This window comes from Protopterus annectens, chromosome 7.part1, assembly GCF_019279795.1.
Source record: "Protopterus annectens isolate FY-2018-M chromosome 7.part1, PAN1.0, whole genome shotgun sequence".
In the NCBI taxonomy this organism is placed as follows: Eukaryota; Metazoa; Chordata; order Ceratodontiformes; family Protopteridae; genus Protopterus; species Protopterus annectens.
In genome coordinates, this window is record NC_056740.1 from 339,406,612 (window position 1) to 339,426,918 (window position 20,307).

General features: G+C 36.7%; 1 protein-coding gene across 2 annotated transcripts in view; it reads right to left on the reverse strand.

Annotated features, from left to right (window-relative positions):
* The window catches only part of APPL1 (adaptor protein, phosphotyrosine interacting with PH domain and leucine zipper 1), a 1,282,591-nt gene that overhangs the window by 521,416 nt on the left and 740,868 nt on the right, over window positions 1–20,307 (reverse strand). The gene's annotated exons all lie outside the window — the stretch shown is intronic.

A 20,307-nucleotide genomic window follows, 5' to 3' on the forward strand; every position in this document is an offset into this window, starting at 1 on the left:
ACATCTTACACTGATATACAAATGTTGTTCTTTAAAATACACCGTACATATAACAATTTTTTCTTATTTTTAACTTTAAACATCTTAATTTTAAAATGCATTTATTATTAATATAATATTAACATAGTCAAAAAACCCTGATAGGTAACATACTATCCCCAAAGTTAGTAGCCATAACTGTCTAGCCTCCAAGAGGCTGCAAGTCTCCACCTCTGACCTCCATTTTAAACTGTTCAGTGGCAAGGAAAATAAACTTCTTTAAAATTAATACATTTACAACTATGTTTGTATAAAGCATTATTTCCATTTTATGCTTAATAGCATGTTTGTACATCTACTGTGAAAGTTTTTGTATTGATTTACCAACATAAAACATTCACAATTTACACATTTAACAAGATATACAATCCCCTACTGTTACAGATAAAATATCTGCTGGTATTAAATACTCTATCCATATAAAGAACTGTACAGTAAGGATTGGATTAATAAACTTACTCAGAAAGGATTAGAAAGCAGAGTGGAGAAGAGGTGTGTAAAGCAGACGATGGCAGCTGAAAAAGAAAACTCTTCAGTCACCCTACACAGAAAGGATGAACAAATACACTCTTGAGATTTTCAAGACAAATGGCTCCCCACTGGAATATAAATATTCAGATAACAGAAGGCTGCTAGCAATAGAAGATGTGTTAACTATTTATTTAAAGGAAATATAGGGTCTATATCAGAACATCGAAGTTTTAAAACTTTGAATGTTCTAATATCGTCCCCTATTCAGCGAACGCTAAAAATAGCAAAGCTGCAGAACACCGAATTCTTTCCTAGGGAAAGAATTCGGTTGGCCGGTTCTGTGGCTTTGCTATTTTCAGTGCTGTGGTGGAAAGTTACGGGTCGTATTCAGGTAAGTGTGCGACTGTGTGTACGTTAGGGTTAGGGCGCGGGTTAGGTGAGTTAGGGTTAGGGCACAGGGTAGGTGAGTTAGGGTTAGGGGCGGGTTAAGTGAGTTAGGGTTAGGGCACGGGTTAAGTGAGTGTGCAATAGTGACTGACCTTAGGGTTAGGGTTAAGGTAAGTGGATAGATAGTAGTGTATGCACCGTTTAGTGCAGGGTTGAATGCAGGATTTTTAAGTGTATGTGTGTGTGTGTGTGTGTGTGTGTGTGTGTGTGTATTGATGTTTTTTTTGGTGTGCTTGTGCTGTGTGTATGTGTTTCAGAATAGCAAATTTTTTCCTTGAATTCAATTCTAAAACTCAAAAACAAAAACTAAGATAACACACACCCAAATGTCTTCTGAGAAAATGTACTGGGTTAAGCACTTTAGCCTCACATTTTTCAAGACTCGTCAAAACAAAATATATGTGATCCCTTCTCTTATTTAAAACATGTTCCCAGTTACCTCTCTTTTTCCCATCACAACTGCAGCATTTGCTATCTACCTGAGGAAAGATTCTTTAAAGCATTCTAGGAGTGTTCACTTGGTTCTCAGAATATTTTTTACAGCTTTATGAATATAATATTCTGTACGGTTGCTGTTACACTCCTTAAGGATGTGCACACAAAATTCTATTCTCTCCTTATTTCATTGCAAAGGACATTGCTTCTTTGGTGGCAAGATGACTTACAAGTATGTCTGCTGGCTAGCCTGAAACCAGACCTATAAAACCCACTACAGAAATTATCCTACATCAGCCTCCAAACAGGCCATATGCCAACAAATGGAGTACAGTCATCCACCTACACAGGGGTGGGCCATCAAAGGACACAGAAAATTAAAGACCCATAAGTATGACAAGCCTCATCTGTAAGTGACTGGAAAGGATCATTATGGAATTAATAAACAAGATCATAAGTAATGTACAATTCCTTGACAAGAGCCAGTTAGGTTTTGACAGGGACAGATCCTACCTACTCAACCTGGTTAACTTCTTCAAGAAGGTTAATGAATCAATGGGCGAGGGTAAATCAGTACACTGCATGTCTAGCTCTTGCTACGGTAATGAATACCATTCCACACTCTGGTACGGTTAACACACCATTCCCAGCTAAAGTCAAGCCCCATGCATCTGAGTGTCTCACAAACAGAAACCAGGAAATTAGGGTGGGCAGCTCCATCTCCAGCAAAAGACCCATTATCAGCAGTGTATTCCAGGGTTCTGTCCTTTGGCTACTCCTCTTTGGATTTACTTCTCAGATACTGAAGTCAATGTTATGTTTTTATGGCTGAGCAGGTTTACCGATGACTGTAAACTAGTTGTCATTATTAACTCCCTAAAGGACACCAAGATCCTCCAAATAACTACTGTCAGAACCATAGACCTAACTAAATGCCAAAAAATGTATACTACTACCCTTTGGCAAGCACAATGTCCCCTACAACTATCACAGATAACAGACCCATGAAATTGATACAGTAAGTTAGGAACCTGGTTATCTATGAAGGCAGCAAACTGTCCTTTGATCACCACGTATCCACTATGAAAAGAAAGTCCTTTTTGATTGTGCAGCTTATTAGTAAGAGAACAGTATCCAGGTCTAGGGATGTGCTCATTCCACAGTATTTGGAACTTATTAGGCCGGACAATAAGTATAATGCCCCCTTTGGCATGTACCAGTCCAAACATATGGCACAACTTGAAATTCTGCAGTGTTTTCTCACAAAGAAAATCAAAGGCCTGATCTATAAGAACAATGACCATCTGAAGGCCTTGTTCCTATTCTCAGTATCATACAGGCTGCTGGCAGGCAAACTTTGCCATTCATAGAAAGCCTCAACAGATGCTATCCTCTCAGACACATCTGTAAGTCCAACGGTGGCAGAAACACCTACTCAAGAGATCTTAATCTCATCTGCAACATAAACAGAAAATGTTTGTGGGACAGATATGTATTACAAAGAATTACATTTCTTTAGAATGGTTTAACTGTCCACATAACGCAAAATACTTTTCTTTCTATACTCAAAACATAACCTGGACAAATGTATGGGAAACTGAAAATTCATCCTTTCAGTTGCACCCTTGTCCATAATATGGAAATGTTCTACTGCTCTGTGTTATTCCATATTTAAATTACAAGGTAAAAAAAAAAGTTCATGGCAATGCATGGACAGACTTCTAAAGATCTTCTAGTGTAAACACCTAGTAAAAACCTATGAACTAAGGTTTCTGATGCAGCCCTAAAGGTGCATACTACAATACATTCAAGTGTGTGTAATCCTGTGTAAGGAACACACACACACACACACACACACACACACACACACACACACACACACACACACACACACACACACACATCAGATTTGTCAAGAGTGTTAATATGCAGAGTGCTATTAAAATCATGCATACTCGACTTCCTTGCTTACGAATATGATAAACAGGCAAAAGTAATGTGGGGCACAACACCCAGAATGAAGGAACAATTTTTAAATGTTACTGTAGTTCACTGCAAAAGTTCACAGAACATTAGGTTTGACAACAGCATGCAATATCTGAACAGTGTTTGATAACAGCATGCAATATCTGAACAGTGTCTGATAACAGCATGCAGCATCTGAACAGTGTTTGATAACAGCATGCAGGATCTAACAGTGGTTGATAACAGCATACAGGATCTCAACAGTGTTTGATAACAGCATGCAATATCTGAACAGTGTTTGATAACAGCATGCAGTATCTGAACAGTGTTTTATAACAGCATGCAGGATCTAACAGTGTTTGATAACAGCATGCCGTATCTGAAAAGTGTTTGATACCAGCATGCAGTATCTGAACAGTGTTTGATAACAGCATGCAGGATCTAACAGTGTTTGATAACAGCATGCAGTATCTGAACAGTGTTTGATAACAGTATGCCGTATCTGAACAGTGTTTGATAACAGCATGCAGGAACTAACAGTGTTTGATAACAGCATGCAGTACCTGAACAGTGTTTGACAACTAGTCTATATTAGATACTTGAACAATTAAATGTTCGAATCACTAAAGAACGAACTTTAGTGATCGAATGCTTAAATGTTCGAATATCTATAAAAAAGATATTAAAAAAAAAAAAAAGTAAAGTGTTTAAGCAGGGGGGCAAGCCCACCTGCACACACCCCCCCACCACTTAAATATACGAACTCCGAGATCGCAATTCAGTGTGCTACAGTGTGGAAATGGAAAATTTCCCATTTCCTATACTGTAGCGTGATCTTGGAGTTGGTATATTTAAGTAGCGGGAGTGTGGACGGGTGCAGGGTGGCTTGCCCCCCTGCTTACACTCTTTAGTTTTTCTTTTTTTTATTTTGTTTTTTTAATTTTTATACATATTCGAACATTTAAGCGTTCGATCACTAAAGTTCATTCTTTACTGATTCAAACATTTAAATGTTCGCGTATCTAATATAGACCACAGCATGAAGTATCTGAACAGTGTCTGACAACAGCATACAGTATCTGAACAGTGTTTGATAACAGCATGCCATATCGGTACAATGTTTGATAACAGCATGCAGTATCAGAACAGTGTTTGATAACAGGATGCAATATTTGATCAGTGTTTGATAACACCATGCAGGATCTGAACAGTGTTTGATAACAGCATGCAGTATCTGAACAGCGTTTGACAACTGCATGCAGTATCTGAACAGTGTTTGATAACAGCATGCAATATCTGAACAGTGTTTGATAACAGCACGCTATATCTGAACAGTGTTTGACAACAGCATGCAGTATCTGAACAGTGTTTGATAACAGCATGCAGTATCTGAACAGTGTTTGATAACAGCATGCAGTATCTACCAGTGTTTGATAACAGCATGCAGTATCTGAACAGTGTTGTATAACAGCACGCAGTATCTGAATAGTGTTTGATAACAGCACGCAGGATCCGTGTTTGATAACAGCATGCAGTATCTAAACAGTGTTTGATAAAAGCATGCAGGAACTAACAGTGTTTGATAACAGCATGCGATAGCTGAACAGTGTTTGATAGCATGCAGGATCTAACAGTATTTGATAACAGCATGAGGGATCTAAACAGTGTTTGATAACAGCATGCAGTATCTGAACAGTGTTTGATAACAGCATGCAGGATCAGAACAGTGTTTGATAACAGCATGCAGTATCTGAACAGTGTTTGATAACAGCATGGAGTATCTGAACAGTGTTTGATAACTGCATGCAGTATCTGAACAGTATTTGATAACAGCATGCAGTATCTGAACAATGCTTGATAACAGCATGCAGTATCTGAACAGTGTTTGATAACAGCATGCAGTATCTGAACAGTGTTTGATAACAGCATGCAGTATCTGAACAGTGTTTGATAACAGCATGCAATATCTGAACAGTGTGTGATAACCGCATGCAGTATCTGAAGAGTGTTTGATAACAGCATGCAGTATCTGATCAATGTTTGATAACAGCATACAGTAACAGCATGCAATATATGAACAGTGTTTGACAACAGCATGCAGTATCTGAACAGTGAATGATAACAGCATGCAGGATCTAAAAGTGTTTGATAACAGCATGCAATATCTGAATAGTGTTTGATAACAGCATGCAGGATCTGAACAGTGTTTGATAACAGCATGCAGTATCTGAACAGTGTTTGATAACAGCATGCAGTATCTGAACAGTGTTTGATAGCATGCAGGATCTGAACAGTGTTTGATAACAGCATGCAATATCTGAACAGTGTTTGATAGCAGCATGCAGGATCTAACAGTGGTTGATAACAGCATACAGGATCTGAACAGTGTTTGATAACAGCATGCAATATCTGAACAGTGTTTGATAGCAGCATGCAGTATCTGAACAGTGTTTTACAACAGCATGCAGGATGTAACAGTGTTTGATAACAGCATGCCGTATCTGAAAAGCATGCAGGATCTGAACAGTGTTTGATAACAGCATGCAATATCTGAACAGTGTCTGATAACAGCATGCAGCATCTGAACAGTGTTTGATAACAGCATGCAGGATCTAACAGTGGTTGATAACAGCATACAGGATCTGAACAGTGTTTGATAACAGCATGCAATATCTGAACAGTGTTTGATAGCAGCATGCAGTATCTGAACAGTGTTTTATAACAGCATGCAGGATCTAACAGTGTTTGATAACAGCATGCCGTATTTGAAAAGTGTTTGATACCAGCATGCAGGGTCTAACAGTGTTTGATAACAGCATGCAGGATCTAACAGTGTTTGATAACAGCATACAGTATCTGAACAGTGTTTGATAACAGTATGCTGTATCTGAACAGTGTTTGATAACAGCATGCAGGAACTAACAGTGTTTGATAACAGCATGCAGTACCTGAACAGTGTTTGACAACTAGTCTATATTAGATACTTGAACAATTAAATGTTCGAATCACTAAAGGACAAACTTTAGTGATCGAACACTTAAATGTTCAAATATCTATAAAAAAAGGTATAAAAAAAAAAAGAAAAAGTAAAGTGTTTAAGCAGGGGGGCAAGCCCACCTGCACACCCCCCCCCACTTAAATATACCAACTCCGAGATCGCACTTCAGTGTGCTACAGTGTGGAAATGGAAAATTTCCCATTTCCTACACTGTAGCGTGATCTTGGAGTTGGTATATTTAAGTAGCGGGGGGTGGGGGTGGGTGCAGGGGGGCTTGCCCCCCTGCTTACATTCTTTAGTTTTTTTTTTAATTTTGTTTTTTTAATTTTTATACATATTCGAACATTTAAGCGTTCGATCACTAAAGTTCATTCTTTACTGATTCAAACATTTAAATGTTCGCGTATCTAATATAGACCACAGCATGAAGTATCTGAACAGTGTTTGACAACAGCATACAGTATCTGAACAGTGTTTGATAACAGCATGCCGTATCGGTACAGTGTTTGATAACAGCATGCAGTATCGGAACAGTGTTTGATAACAGGATGCAATATTTGATCAGTGTTTGATAACACCATGCAGGATCTAAACAGTGTTTGATAACAGCATGCAGTATCTGAACAGCGTTTGACAACTGCATGCAGTATCTGAACAGTGTTTGATAACAGCATGGGATATCTGAACAGTGTTTGATAACAGCATGCAATATCTGAACAGTGTTTGATAACAGCACGCAATATCTGAACAGTGTTTGACAACAGCATGCAGTATCTGAACAGTGTTTGATAACAGCATGCAGTATCTGAACAGTGTTTGATAACAGCATGCAGTATCTACCAGTGTTTGATAACAGCATGCAGTATCTGAACAGTGTTGTATAACAGCATGCAGTATCTGAATAGTATTTGATAACAGCACGCAGGATCCGTGTTTGATAACAGCATGCAGTATCTAAACAGTGTTTGATAAAAGCATGCAGGAACTAACAGTGTTTGATAACAGTATGCGATAGCTGAACAGTGTCTGATAGCATGCAGGATCTAACAGTGTTTGATAACAGCATGAGGGATCTAAACAGTATTTGATAACAGCATGCAGTATCTGAACTGTTTGATAACAGCATTCAGGATCAGAACAGTGTTTGATAACAGCATGCAGTATCTGAACAGTGTTTGATAACAGCATGCAGTATCTGAACAGTGTTTGATAACAGCATGCAGGATCTAACAGTGTTTGATAACAGCATGCAATATCTGAACAGTGTTTGATAACAGCATGGAGTATCTGAACAGTGTTTGATAACTGCATGCAGTATCTGAACAGTATTTGATAACAGCATGCAGTATCTGAACAATGCTTGATAACAGCATGCAATATCTGAACAGTGTTTGATAACAGCATGCAGTATCTGAACAGTGTTTGATAACAGCATGCAGTATCTGAACAGTGTTTGATAACAGCATGCAATATCTGAACAGTGTTTGATAACCGCATGCAGTATCTGAAGAGTGTTTGATAACAGCATGCAGTATCTGATCAATGTTTGATAACAGCATACAGTAACAGCATGCAATATATGAACAGTGTTTGACAACAGCATGCAGTATCTGAACAGTGAATGATAACAGCATGCAGGATCTAACAGTGTTTGATAACAGCATGCAATATCTGAATAGTGTTTGATAACAGCATGCAGGATCTGAATAGTGTTTGATAACAGCATGCAGTATCTGAACAGTGTTTGATAACAGCATGCAGTATCTGAACAGTGTTTGATAACAGCATGCAGCATCTGAACAGTATTTGATAACAGTATGCAGTATCTGAACAGTGTTTGATAACAGCATGCAGGATCTAACAGTGGTTGATAACAGCATACAGGATCTGAACAGTGTTTGATAACAGCATGCAATATCTGAACAGTGTTTGATAACAGCATGCAGTATCTGAACAGTGTTTTATAACAGCATGCAGGATCTAACAGTGTCTGATAACAGCATGCCGTATCTGAAAAGTGTTTGATACCAGCATGCAGGGTCTAACAGTGTTTGATAACAGCATGCATGATCCAACAGTGTTTGATAATAGCATGCAGTATCTGAACAGCGTTTGTTAACAGCAGTGTTTGATAAAGCATGCAGTATCTGAACAGTGTTTGATAACAGCATGCAGGATTTAATAGTATTTGATAACAGCATGCAGTATCTGAGCAGTGTTTGATAACAGCATACAGGAGCTGAACAGTGTTTGATAACAGCATGCAGGATCTGAACAAAAAAAAATAAGAAACTCTAATGTCTGCATTTTGCAATACCTTGCAATGTGTGAGCATCCATTTCCTCAGCAAGAGGTACAAAACTGTATGCTAATGCTGAGGTTTTATGAAATGCTACTAACCACAACTGCTAATGACTGGTTCCTAGCAAAAAGTGTCAACTATCTCCTTGATTCCATTGCAAAATTGGTCACCTTAGTTAAAAAAATAAAAATAAACCACAAGTCAGAGAAAATTACATTTTAACTTCCATTTTCCACTCCATCCACATTTTTAATTGCCTGTTTCCAATCAACTTTTTTTGTGGCACTTATAAGCAACTACACTCCTCTTATCTTCATTGCACATAAGACAAAAAAGTAAATCAGGATATCATGCTAGCCCATTAATAACTACCTATAACCTTAGGTGATTTTGCATAAACCACATCAAAAAAGTAAAGGAAATATATAATTACAGGCCATGGGATTGGTAGGGCCAGTCGTAAAACCAAATGGGATAGGATAATTCGAGTACAAAAAGGTAAACTGGTTAGGCTTAAAATGGTCCACATGAGCTATGAATCTATAAGTAGAGGGGGAAGAAAAGAAAAAAAGGCACACTGGACTCAGTGACACCCTGTGCCAGCATACAATTCCTGACCGTCCACTCACTGCCATTATTCAAAGAGGATTTCTGAGAGATGTACACGAAGACACAAACAACAAAAAAGAAACCTACTCTAGGGAGAGGCATGAAAGAAATGACATTTAGTAGTTCATGGTTTGGTTTAGCATGCTTTGCCAGCATGTTAAGAAGAATCAAAATGTAATGTCTGGCATTACTACTATAACCACAGATGGAGTTTCACATTTCTTACTGTTGGGGCAGTGCATGTCGATGCACCCATGGTGTGATCACCATAGGATTTTCTTTGCTTTTTTTTTTTTAATTTGCCTTATTAAGAAGGACATAAAAAATGTAAATAAAAAGGTACATTGTGATCATGTCAGAACTGCATCGACATGCAGTTCCTCAACAAAAAGAAGACTCAAAGTGCAACGTCTGGCATTACTGACTAGCTACAATCCTAAGTGATTTACTACAGAAAGTTATACTATGAGGGGGAAAAGCACATTTCACTCCCATTGCTTCCATGCAGTATTACAATTGCAAGGGTAAAAAGCATGTTTCTTCATGCACATTATGTATCAGACTGTAATGCCTAACATCTGTCATTAGTGAGTACAATAATCCTCAGTGATTTAACAAAGAAATACAAATGACTGCAAGGTGTGGAACGGCATGCATTCCCTGAACAACCTAAGCTATCAAACTCTAATGTCTAGCACAACTGACTGATTATAATACATTTTCAGTTTAAAAATGAGTAATTTATTATGCGGGACAAGGTAAAATTAAAGAAGGAAGGAAGTAATGCACATACTGATCTCTAGACTAACAGCGGAGTCCAAAAGTGAGTAGGAAATCTGTGCTGAACATGTCTAAGAACCCAAATAAAGGTTGGTATGTTTTCCAGTAGGAATAAAAATAGGATAGGGACAGGGCAGGTAGGCAGTACTTAAAGAAAATTGATACCATGTGTAGGACAAGCGATGACACCACCCCCTTTTTCTCTTGACACTTTACCTTTTTCTATCACCTGCTCTCTCTATCAACTTCCCCTCTGCTTCTGATTACTGATGTACCTGCTGTCGCCTGTAAGAACTAAGATTTGATATACAGTACTTTCTGTACTTATCTCAAACTCTTGAGTTAATTGTCATTACTTCCCCTCTAAATGGGGACTTCCTTATGTACTGGTGACATATGAATGACTAACATATTGTTTTACTGCCTTTTTTTGTAAATAACCATCTTATAAACTCTCATGCTACAAGCCCGAACCAAAGCATTATAATGTATGTTTTTATTACCTCAAGTATACTGTACTGTCCGTAAACATTTTTATTGAGTATGTAATACTTTGTGGAGCTTTTTTCCCAGGGCCTCTGCTGAAAAAGGGCACAAGCTCAGTCGGACATTCCCGGTCAACAGATGTCAAATAAATACATGACAATAGTGGGCAGAAATTTTCAATTATGGGTCACAACAGGAAGGTCTATTGGAAAAGTTGCCAATGCACCTTTAAACTTAGAGATATTACTGTGTCGTCTTTTGCGGATTGTGTCACTATATTAGACTGCATTCATATTTGCGAGACATACTGATCTGTAACAAATCTATTAGTATTGAAACCTGGTAGGCTACGGTACTGGCAGCCATGCTAATATAATTTGGTGGGAGTTAATCACGGCAAAAATGGTAAGATTTACATTCTTTAGAAGTGTTTTTATGTGGTAAGTTGAAATGGGTTGTAAAGTTGTTACCATGGATTGTTTCAGTAGTGATACTACTGGAAACAGTGTTAACTGGAATGGCTAGGAAAATGTCATACTTAATAGCAGTACTGGCCTTATTTTGTTGGTCAAATAAAGTGACGGCTTGTGTGAAGTATGCAGTCGTTGTATGCTATGTAGTAGTCTGACTTGTTAAGTATGGTGGGGCTTTGGTGCGTTAATCTACCTGTTTTTTATAGTCTGCTGACTTTATTCCTAGTATTTCTTGCAGTTGGGGATAACTATTATTCCTTTCCATTTGTATTACGTTCTTTACTTTTGGGGATAATATACGGCTCTTTTAATTTCATAAAGAGTAGTCAGTTTAGTTGCCTCACTATTTACGTAACTTTTCATTTAATAAAGTTACCGCAGATAATTGGATGCCCTCACACTTTAAGGCGTCTTTACATTCAGATAGACTAGGATCCGTAAGACTTATTTGAGAGGATATATGACACTATGTTATTTTGTCATTATGTGTATGAATGTAATATGCCACTAGGCTTTAATCAAAAAATTTTTTATTATAACTGAACTACTTGTATTTTTACGTTAATACTCCCTTTTTTTTTTTTTTTTTTTTTTTATTTTTTTACATATATAAATTTTAAAAGATTTTACTAGGTTTTAAAAACATAAATACTGCCTATAGTAATTGTGTATCTATGGTACCACCATAGATAAGAAAAGAAAAAGAAAAGAAAAATTTTCTCTTTGAATAATTGCTTCACGGACACTGACAACTATTCTGTGTCCGATGAACACTGAATTCGGTTACGACAGTAACCGGAACTTTTCCTAGTGAAATGGTTGCTAATGTTTAGATCAGTAAGGACTTGAAAGCATAATTATAGAATAACTTGTGAAATACTAAAAGTATATATATTTTTCGTTTCATAAGCATTCTTGATTGTAGGCTGTATTATGAGTTGCTTACCAGCCTTATACTGGTGATTTTTATAATTACCTACAGTGAACGTAGTGTTAATAATTGTTTGCTGGCAGTGCCGTTTTAAATAATAATTGATGCACCTAATTATATAGGGTTTGGCTTTTAGCTATTGCACTGTTTAAGTATTGTGTGTTGGGTTTTTCATTTGTCTGAAGAAGCGTGGCTGTGACCACGCGAAAGCGCTTACCTTTACCCATTGTGTCTACATTAAAGAAGATTTTTATACTATCAGCACGGCTACTGATCGTTTTTTGGATTATCATCTGCAATTCAGCTTGTTAACTGACTACATCGTGGTGAGATCAGGTTTCTGTGTTTTACATTTTTTTCATTTCCGTTTGTATTACGTTCTTTACGTTTGGGGATAACTATTATTCCTTTCCGTTTGTATTACGTTCTTTACGTTCTTTACTTTTGGGGATAACTATTATTCCTTTCCGTTTGTATTACGTTCTTTACTTTTGGGGATAACTATTATTCCTTTCCATTTGTATTACGTTCTACTTTTGGGGATAACTATCATTCCTTTCCATTTGTATTACGTCCTTTACTTTTGGGGATAACTATTATTCCTTTCCGTTTGTATTACGTTCTTTACTTTTGGGGATAACTATTATTCCTTTCCGTTTGTATTACGTTCTTTACTTTTGGAGATAACTATTATTCCTTTCAGTTTGTATTACGTTCTTTACTTTTGGGGATAACTATTATTCCTTTCTGTTTATATTACGTTCTTTACTTTTGGGGATAACTATTATTCCTTTCCGTTTGTATTACGTTCTTTACTTTTGGGGATAACTATTATTCCTTTCCGTTTGTATTACGTTCTTTACTTTTGGGGATAACTATTATTCCTTTCCGTTTGTTTCGTTCTTTACTTTTGGGGATAACTATTATTCCTTTCCATTTGTATTACGTTCTTTACTTTTGGGGATAACTATTATTCCTTTCTGTTTGTATTACGTTCTTTACTTTTGGAGATATCTATTATTCCTTTCCGTTTGTATTACGTTCTTTACTTTTGGGGATAACTATTATTCTTTTCCGTTTGTATTACGTTCTTTACTTTTGGGGATAACTATTATTCCTTTCTGTTTGTATTACGTTCTTTACTTTTGGGGATAACTATTATTCCTTTCTGTTTGTATTATGTTCTTTACTTTTGGGGATAACTATTATTCCTTTCCGTTTGTATTACGTTCTCTACTTTTGGGGATAACTATTATTCCTTTCCGTTTGTATTACGTTCTACTTTTGGGGATAACTATTATTCCTTTCAGTTTGTATTACGTTCTTTACTTTTGGGGATAACTATTATTCCTTTCTGTTTATATTACGTTCTTTACTTTTGGGGATAACTATTATTCCTTTCCGTTTGTATTACGTTCTTTACTTTTGGGGATAACTATTATTCCTTTCCGTTTGTATTACGTTCTTTACTTTTGGGGATAACTATTATTCCTTTCCGTTTGTATTACGTTCTTTACTTTTGGGGATAACTATTATTCCTTTCCGTTTGTATTACGTTCTTTACTTTTGGGGATAACTATTATTCCTTTCTGTTTGTATTACGTTCTTTACTTTTGGAGATATCTATTATTCCTTTCCGTTTGTATTACGTTCTTTACTTTTGGGGATAACTATTATTCTTTTCCGTTTGTATTACGTTCTTTACTTTTGGGGATAACTATTATTCCTTTCTGTTTGTATTACGTTCTTTACTTTTGGGGATAACTATTATTCCTTTCTGTTTGTATTATGTTCTTTACTTTTGGGGATAACTATTATTCCTTTCCGTTTGTATTACGTTCTTTACTTTTGGGGATAACTATTATTCCTTTCCATTTGTATTATGTTCTACTTTTGGGGATAACTATTATTCCTTTCCATTTGTATTACGTCCTTTACTTTTGGGGATAACTATTATTCCTTTCCATTTGTACTACGTTCTTTACTTTTGGGGATAACTATTATTCCTTTCCATTTGTATTACGTTCTTTACTTTTGGGGATAACTATTATTCCTTTCCATTTGTACTACGTTCTTTACTTTTGGGGATAACTATTATTCCTTTCCGTTTGTATTACGTCCTTTACTTTTGGGGTTAACTATTATTCCTTTCTATTTGTATTACGTCCTTTACTTTTGGGGATGACTATTATTCCATTCCGTTTGTATTACGTTCTTTACTTTTGGGGATAACTATTATTCCTTTCCGTTTGTATTATGTCCTTTACTTTTGGGGATAACTATTATTCCTTTCAGTTTGTATTACGTCCTTTACTTTTGGGGATAACTATTATTCCTTTCTGTTTGTATTACGTCCTTTACTTTTGGGGATAACTATTATTCCTTTCCATTTGTATTACATTCTTTACTTTTGGGGATAACTATTACTCCTTTCTGTTTGTATTACGTCCTTTACTTTTGGGGATAACTATTATTCCTTTCCGTTTGTACTACGTTCTTTACTTTTGGGGATAACTATTATTCCTTTCCATTTGTATTATGTTCTTTACTTTTGGGGATAACTATTATTCCTTTCCATTTGTATTACGTTCTTTACTTTTGGGGATAACTATTATTCCTTTCCGTTTGTATTATGTTCTTTACTTTTGGGGATAACTATTATTCCTTTCCGTTTGTATTACGTCCTTTACTTTTGGGGATAACTATTATTCCTTTCCATTTGTATTACGTTCTTTACTTTTGGGGATAACTATTATTCCTTTCCGTTTGCATTACATTCTTCTTTACTTTCTTTGTAAGAGATCTGTATGTCTGAAATGCTGACTGGCTTTTTTTCTGCGTCCATATTTTTCAGGTTTGTCTTCTTGAGTCACAATTTGTTTAGTGGTCATCCAAGGGGTGGGTGAGGTTTTGATTTTCTTTCTTCCTTCTTAATGGAACAACTGAGTTAAGAAAAGTGTTGTTAAGGTAACGAGTGTAAAGTATTTTAATGGACTCTAATTACTTTGCTGAAGCAGAGAAATGAAATAAGTATCTGAAAGGTGTTCCTTGGAACATACCCATGTGTAGGTAGTAGTCTTTGCTAAGTTAGCCTGAGACCATATTACATACAGAGGGTGATGGTCACTTATAGAATGACAGCAAGAGTCTGGCTATTAGTAGACAGTACTGAGTACAGTGTACTATTACTATTGTTATTGGTTTTGTCAGTTCTGCTAGATTCTGTTACTAGCTGTGTCAATCTAAAGAGATTTATAGGAGGCGGAGTATTATTTTGTGACTCTTGAGAATATATTACAGATCAGTATCCTGTAGAGATGACAGCCTTTGTACATGGATTAATAGGAATCATTCTTCACATTCACTTCTATACTGTCTCTAAAATTTGTAATTAACTGAATTGCTGTTTTTTTTTTTTTATTATCATTATTTTTGTTTCTGCAAGTGTATGCTGTTTCTTGTTTACTCACATCAATCCAAGTCATGGCTGAAAAAGGCCACTAAATCAGCCCAGCTACCCGGTTATCAAACAAACGAACAGACAGATAAATAAACGGTGACAGAGTGGCAGTTTAGGACAGAGAAAGTACAGTCGTGTGAGTAAACTTGCAATAAAGTACAGTTGTGCCCTACTTACCCTAACTGTAAATGTTTGAGTAGATCAATGTTGCAGTACTGATTACTGGGTCTTCCTGTCATGCAGAACCCACAAGCACCTTGATTCTCAGAGTCTTTACATTATTTCTATCCAACAGATGTCCAAAGACTGACGTCTGAGTGCCAGAGTATAAGAAAGGCAGCCATTAGCACTATCTTCAGGCCTTACTAAGTAGGGAACTGACAGTTTGATGCCTAAGGACAGCACACCTTCCCCAGTTGCATGAATTTAAAGGAAAAGTCCACCCTCTCCTACAGTTCAACTCAACTCTTAGGTTGCTTTTCTCACTACAATACGATTCCACTATTGTGTAGGTACCAGAAAACTGTTTATATTTTACAAAACTTTCATTTCCTTGCTTTGGAATCAAAGAAAGGGAAAGACAACCTAACTTTTTTAAACTTAACTTCTCCCATAATTTGCACAGGAATCTGTCTACGCCTACATGATATATCACAGACACAAAGAAATTTGTAGTCAGGTACTGCTGACAACCTTACATGGGTAATTAGTCCTGCTGATGTCAGGAGCACAGCAATTGCCATAAAAAAGACAGAGAGGTGCAAAGCTGTTTTGCATTGTCTTCACTGCACAGAGTAAGAAAACGTACACTGATTCACAGCTGCTTCCAAAGTAGCCTTGCCTTTCATAGCAAAACAGAGCAAATAGATTGGTAATGGTTCAAAGACAGTTGTCACCTCTTTTAACAAATCTACACAAGCAGCATCACAGTACTGAAATGCTAAGCTTTAAACTTTAAATGTTTGTTGTTTATACTGCTTTACTTACTTGACATTTGTTGACTGGGATAGTCCGACTGAGCAACTGCCCTTTTTCAGTGGAGGACTGGGAAGAAAAGCTCCACAGTACAATTAAGAAAATTATATGGAAGGAGTACAATATGACAAATCAAGTAGCTATTAAGAGTACAACAGCACATATTATATTTATAGAAGTAGTATAAACATGTAACTGCAAAGCTAGGGTAATCACATTAGGATTGTCATCAGTGCACAAAAGTAATATTAACTGCATATTGTTTTATGCACTAAATTTGATGTAGATATTAATATAGTGGCTTTATAGCCAATAGGATGGGGGTAGCAGGTTACCTGGACAAGGAACTGAAGTTGCAGGAGAGAAGTAGGTGATTGCCATGTAATAATAGAAGGTAGATAATAAAGAGGTAATTAGAGGAAGGAAGTTTCTGTCCAATAGATTTTTTTAGGTTTATGAGGCTAATGTTTCTGCTGGTTGCAGTGTACCTGTGTCTTCCACTCATTCTCCTGGCTGCTTCGCTAACCAAAATCTATTTAGGCTGGATGTGCAGCCTGCTGGTGACTCTAGAGGGTGCTGTGACATCATTGTGGAAGCTGACATTCATCATAGTGGATTTCTGACTCACAGAGGCAACAATGGGGCTGTTTACCTTGGTTCAGACCTGAATTCTATCAGCGAGGATGTTTCTGGCATCAATCATCAATGTAAGGTCTCCGAAGGCAGCTAAAGGTACTGATATGCTTTTTTCCTCAGAAATGAGGTTTAATAATTTTTCATCCACACAAAAGGCTGAGAGCTGTAATATACCTTCTAGCCTTAGAAGCATTCAGTGCGATGTTAGTGGTAAATTTGGTGCTTTCTTTTCTAAAGTGTTTGACTTTCAAGATACGTCTGATTCTGGTCACACAAATTATGTAGCAGGGAATGTTCAAGACTTTGGTTCACTCAAGGACATGATTTTTTTCTTTGAAAAGAGACCTTTTAAATACAAAAGTTTGCAAATGGAAATAGTGCATTTGAAACAATGTATCAATTTAAAAGTTATACCACAAAGCTTGAGAGTTTTTAAATTTCCCTTTGGCGTAATGTATGATGCCAATATGATAATAGACTTTTGTGTGTTTATTTGATAAATGGGAGATGCAACTTTTAGAAAAAGCATTATTTTACAATGAACAGATGCAGGCAAAAATGGGCAAGTGCACACAAAAATATTCTGAAGAAAAGTAGTGCGTTCAATCCACCACTCCATCACCTCATTAATGTTTTTCAGAAGTCAGTGAAAGAAGACATGTAAGCATTATGGGCTAAGAATAGTACGTTTTATGCCAGCTTAAATTCAGATGAAAGAATTCTCATGAATCAACTGAGGGAGGATAAAGGACTGCGTATCATGACCCCTGAAAAGGGAGGTAGTATAGTAATATTCCATTCAGTGGATTATTCCAGCATTACACAAAGTTGTTGTTGTCTTTCGGCTTTTCCTGGTTAGGGGTCGCCACAGTGGAACTCCGGTCCGCTGATGATTGGCAGTAGATTTTCACGAACGCCGAGGTGCCAGCTCGACGTTCAACCTTCAACGAAGGCATGCCCATTTACGCATATCTTTCGAATGCCCACCCAACCGCGGGGAGGGCATGCAGACTCCACACAGAAGGCACTCCCCGCACTCCAGCCAAGAATCGAACGGGAGAACCTCTTGCTGTGAGGCAACAATGCTACCACTGCACCACCGCGGATGTTATGGACAAAGTATTTTATTTAATGAAGAGAATTATGCACAGGTTTCTAAGAACAAAATAAATATTGCATATCAACGTATTGTTAGTTATTTAGAAGAATATGTCCTGGACAAGCGTATTACTAATGACCTCCTTAATTTTCTTACTAATTCCTATCCTAAGGTGCTAGTTATATTCGGCATCCCAAAAATACACAAAAGCATCACTGAACCAGCTTATAGACCCATTGTTGCTGCCAGTGGCTCCAAAACACACAATTTGGCATTATTTGTAGATAAAATGACTAAGCATGTAGTGGAGCGAGCAGTACATCTAGTTAAGGATACCTGGGATTTTTTAGGACAGCTTAAACAAAATCTATGGGCAGCTGATTTGGTATTTTTAACCACTGATGTGAAAGATCTTTTTTCCTGTATTCATAAGCAAAAAGAATTAGAATTATTTGAAGAGGCACTCTTTACATATTCCACTTTGAATCATGATATAGGAAACCTGGTGTGTGAAATGATGGCAATTATCTTAAAGAATAATTTTTTATTCTTTGAGGGCCAATATTTCCAACAAACACAGGGAGTTGCCATGGGGCTGCCTGCACCCCTACATATACAAATATAGTATTATTAGGCTGGGAATTAAAGCATGTATTCCACAAAGAATTTTGGAACAACATCCAGTTATATTGCAGGTTTTTGAATGACATCTTTATTTTTGTGGAAGGGACAAGTGGAAGATATCCCTGGCTTTATTAACCACCTGGAAAAAACTACCTCATTTCTGGAATTTACTTACAGCTACAACACTAGAGGTACACATTACTTGGACATGGCAATTTCCCATACACCTACAGGTTTCAAATCTAATATATTTCGCAAGAGTACTTTTTGTAATTCTTACCTTCATTATACGAGCAACCATCCACTTTCACAGAAAAAGAGCTTAGTCAAAAGACAGGCTATAAGAATTGCATGCATGACTTCAGAATTGAGTGATGTGAGGCAGGAATTTTTCACATTAAGAGATCTGTTTTTAGAAAGGGGATACCCCAAACAGATGGTGGAACAAATTATTGAGGAGGTTTATGCAGAATGGGGAACAAACTATAAGCACCTGTTAGGAAACCACCCGTTAACTAATACAGCACACACAGATCCTGGTGAAACGAAGACTTATGAGCATGCATGTATAGTGCAATACATTCTTATATCATATGAAGTGAAAAACCTATTAAAAAAGAACTGGAGTATATTTAGGGTGAATAATGATGTGTTAACTGCAGTGGGAGACAAATTGTTTTTTATTAACAAGGTTGGCATGAATATTAAACAACTTATGGAAAATAAGGTGAATTTACTGATAGAGGGTGGTCGTGGTACAACACCTTGTGGGAGGTGCTCCCAATGAACTAATATTTTCAAAGCACCACAAACCCACCTAGCTGATAAGATGGCATCTAAGGTTATATTCAAGAAAGGAAACTGTTTTACCACCAGAGTGGTGTACCTTGCTCTATGTGATACTTGCAATGGATTTTATGTTGGGAAAACGGAGAGGGCATTGAAAAGCAGAATCTATGAGCACGTACATGATGTTAAAAACAAGGATATAAGTGCATTATACAGGGATTCCCTCACTTGTTCTAATTTTAAAGGTTTTAAATTTGGTATTTTGGATACTGTGGACATAGATTTGATGGGGGGGGGTGACTGGAAGAATTTATTAAGTAAAAAAGAGCTGGTTTGGCAACTCAAGACTAGCAGCTAATTTTCCCCCAGGTATAAATGATTCCTTGACAATACTTCAAAGCCCTGAAAGAAAAATCTATGAAACTAAGTATTTTAACATTTTTACATGCATTACTGTGCCTGCATTTTTAAACATATGCTGAAGCTATTTAATATGTTCTATTTGTAAAACGCTAAGTTAGCTTGAATATTAACATCCTGTGTATTTAATATTGCTCATGTGACCATTTTACATGTGACTTTTTTTGACAATACCATTGGCTCGATTTTATCTATTATGTAACATGTACTGGTATAAAATTGGTTCTTGCATTAGTGTGCTTTATTCTGATGAAGTCTTCTATGTGAAAGACGAAAGCGCTTAATCTTGGTGTGTTTTTACTGCAATAAACAGGGTTCATATACAGGCTTGTTTGGTGCATTTTTCATTTGGTTCCTGGTCTTCTGTT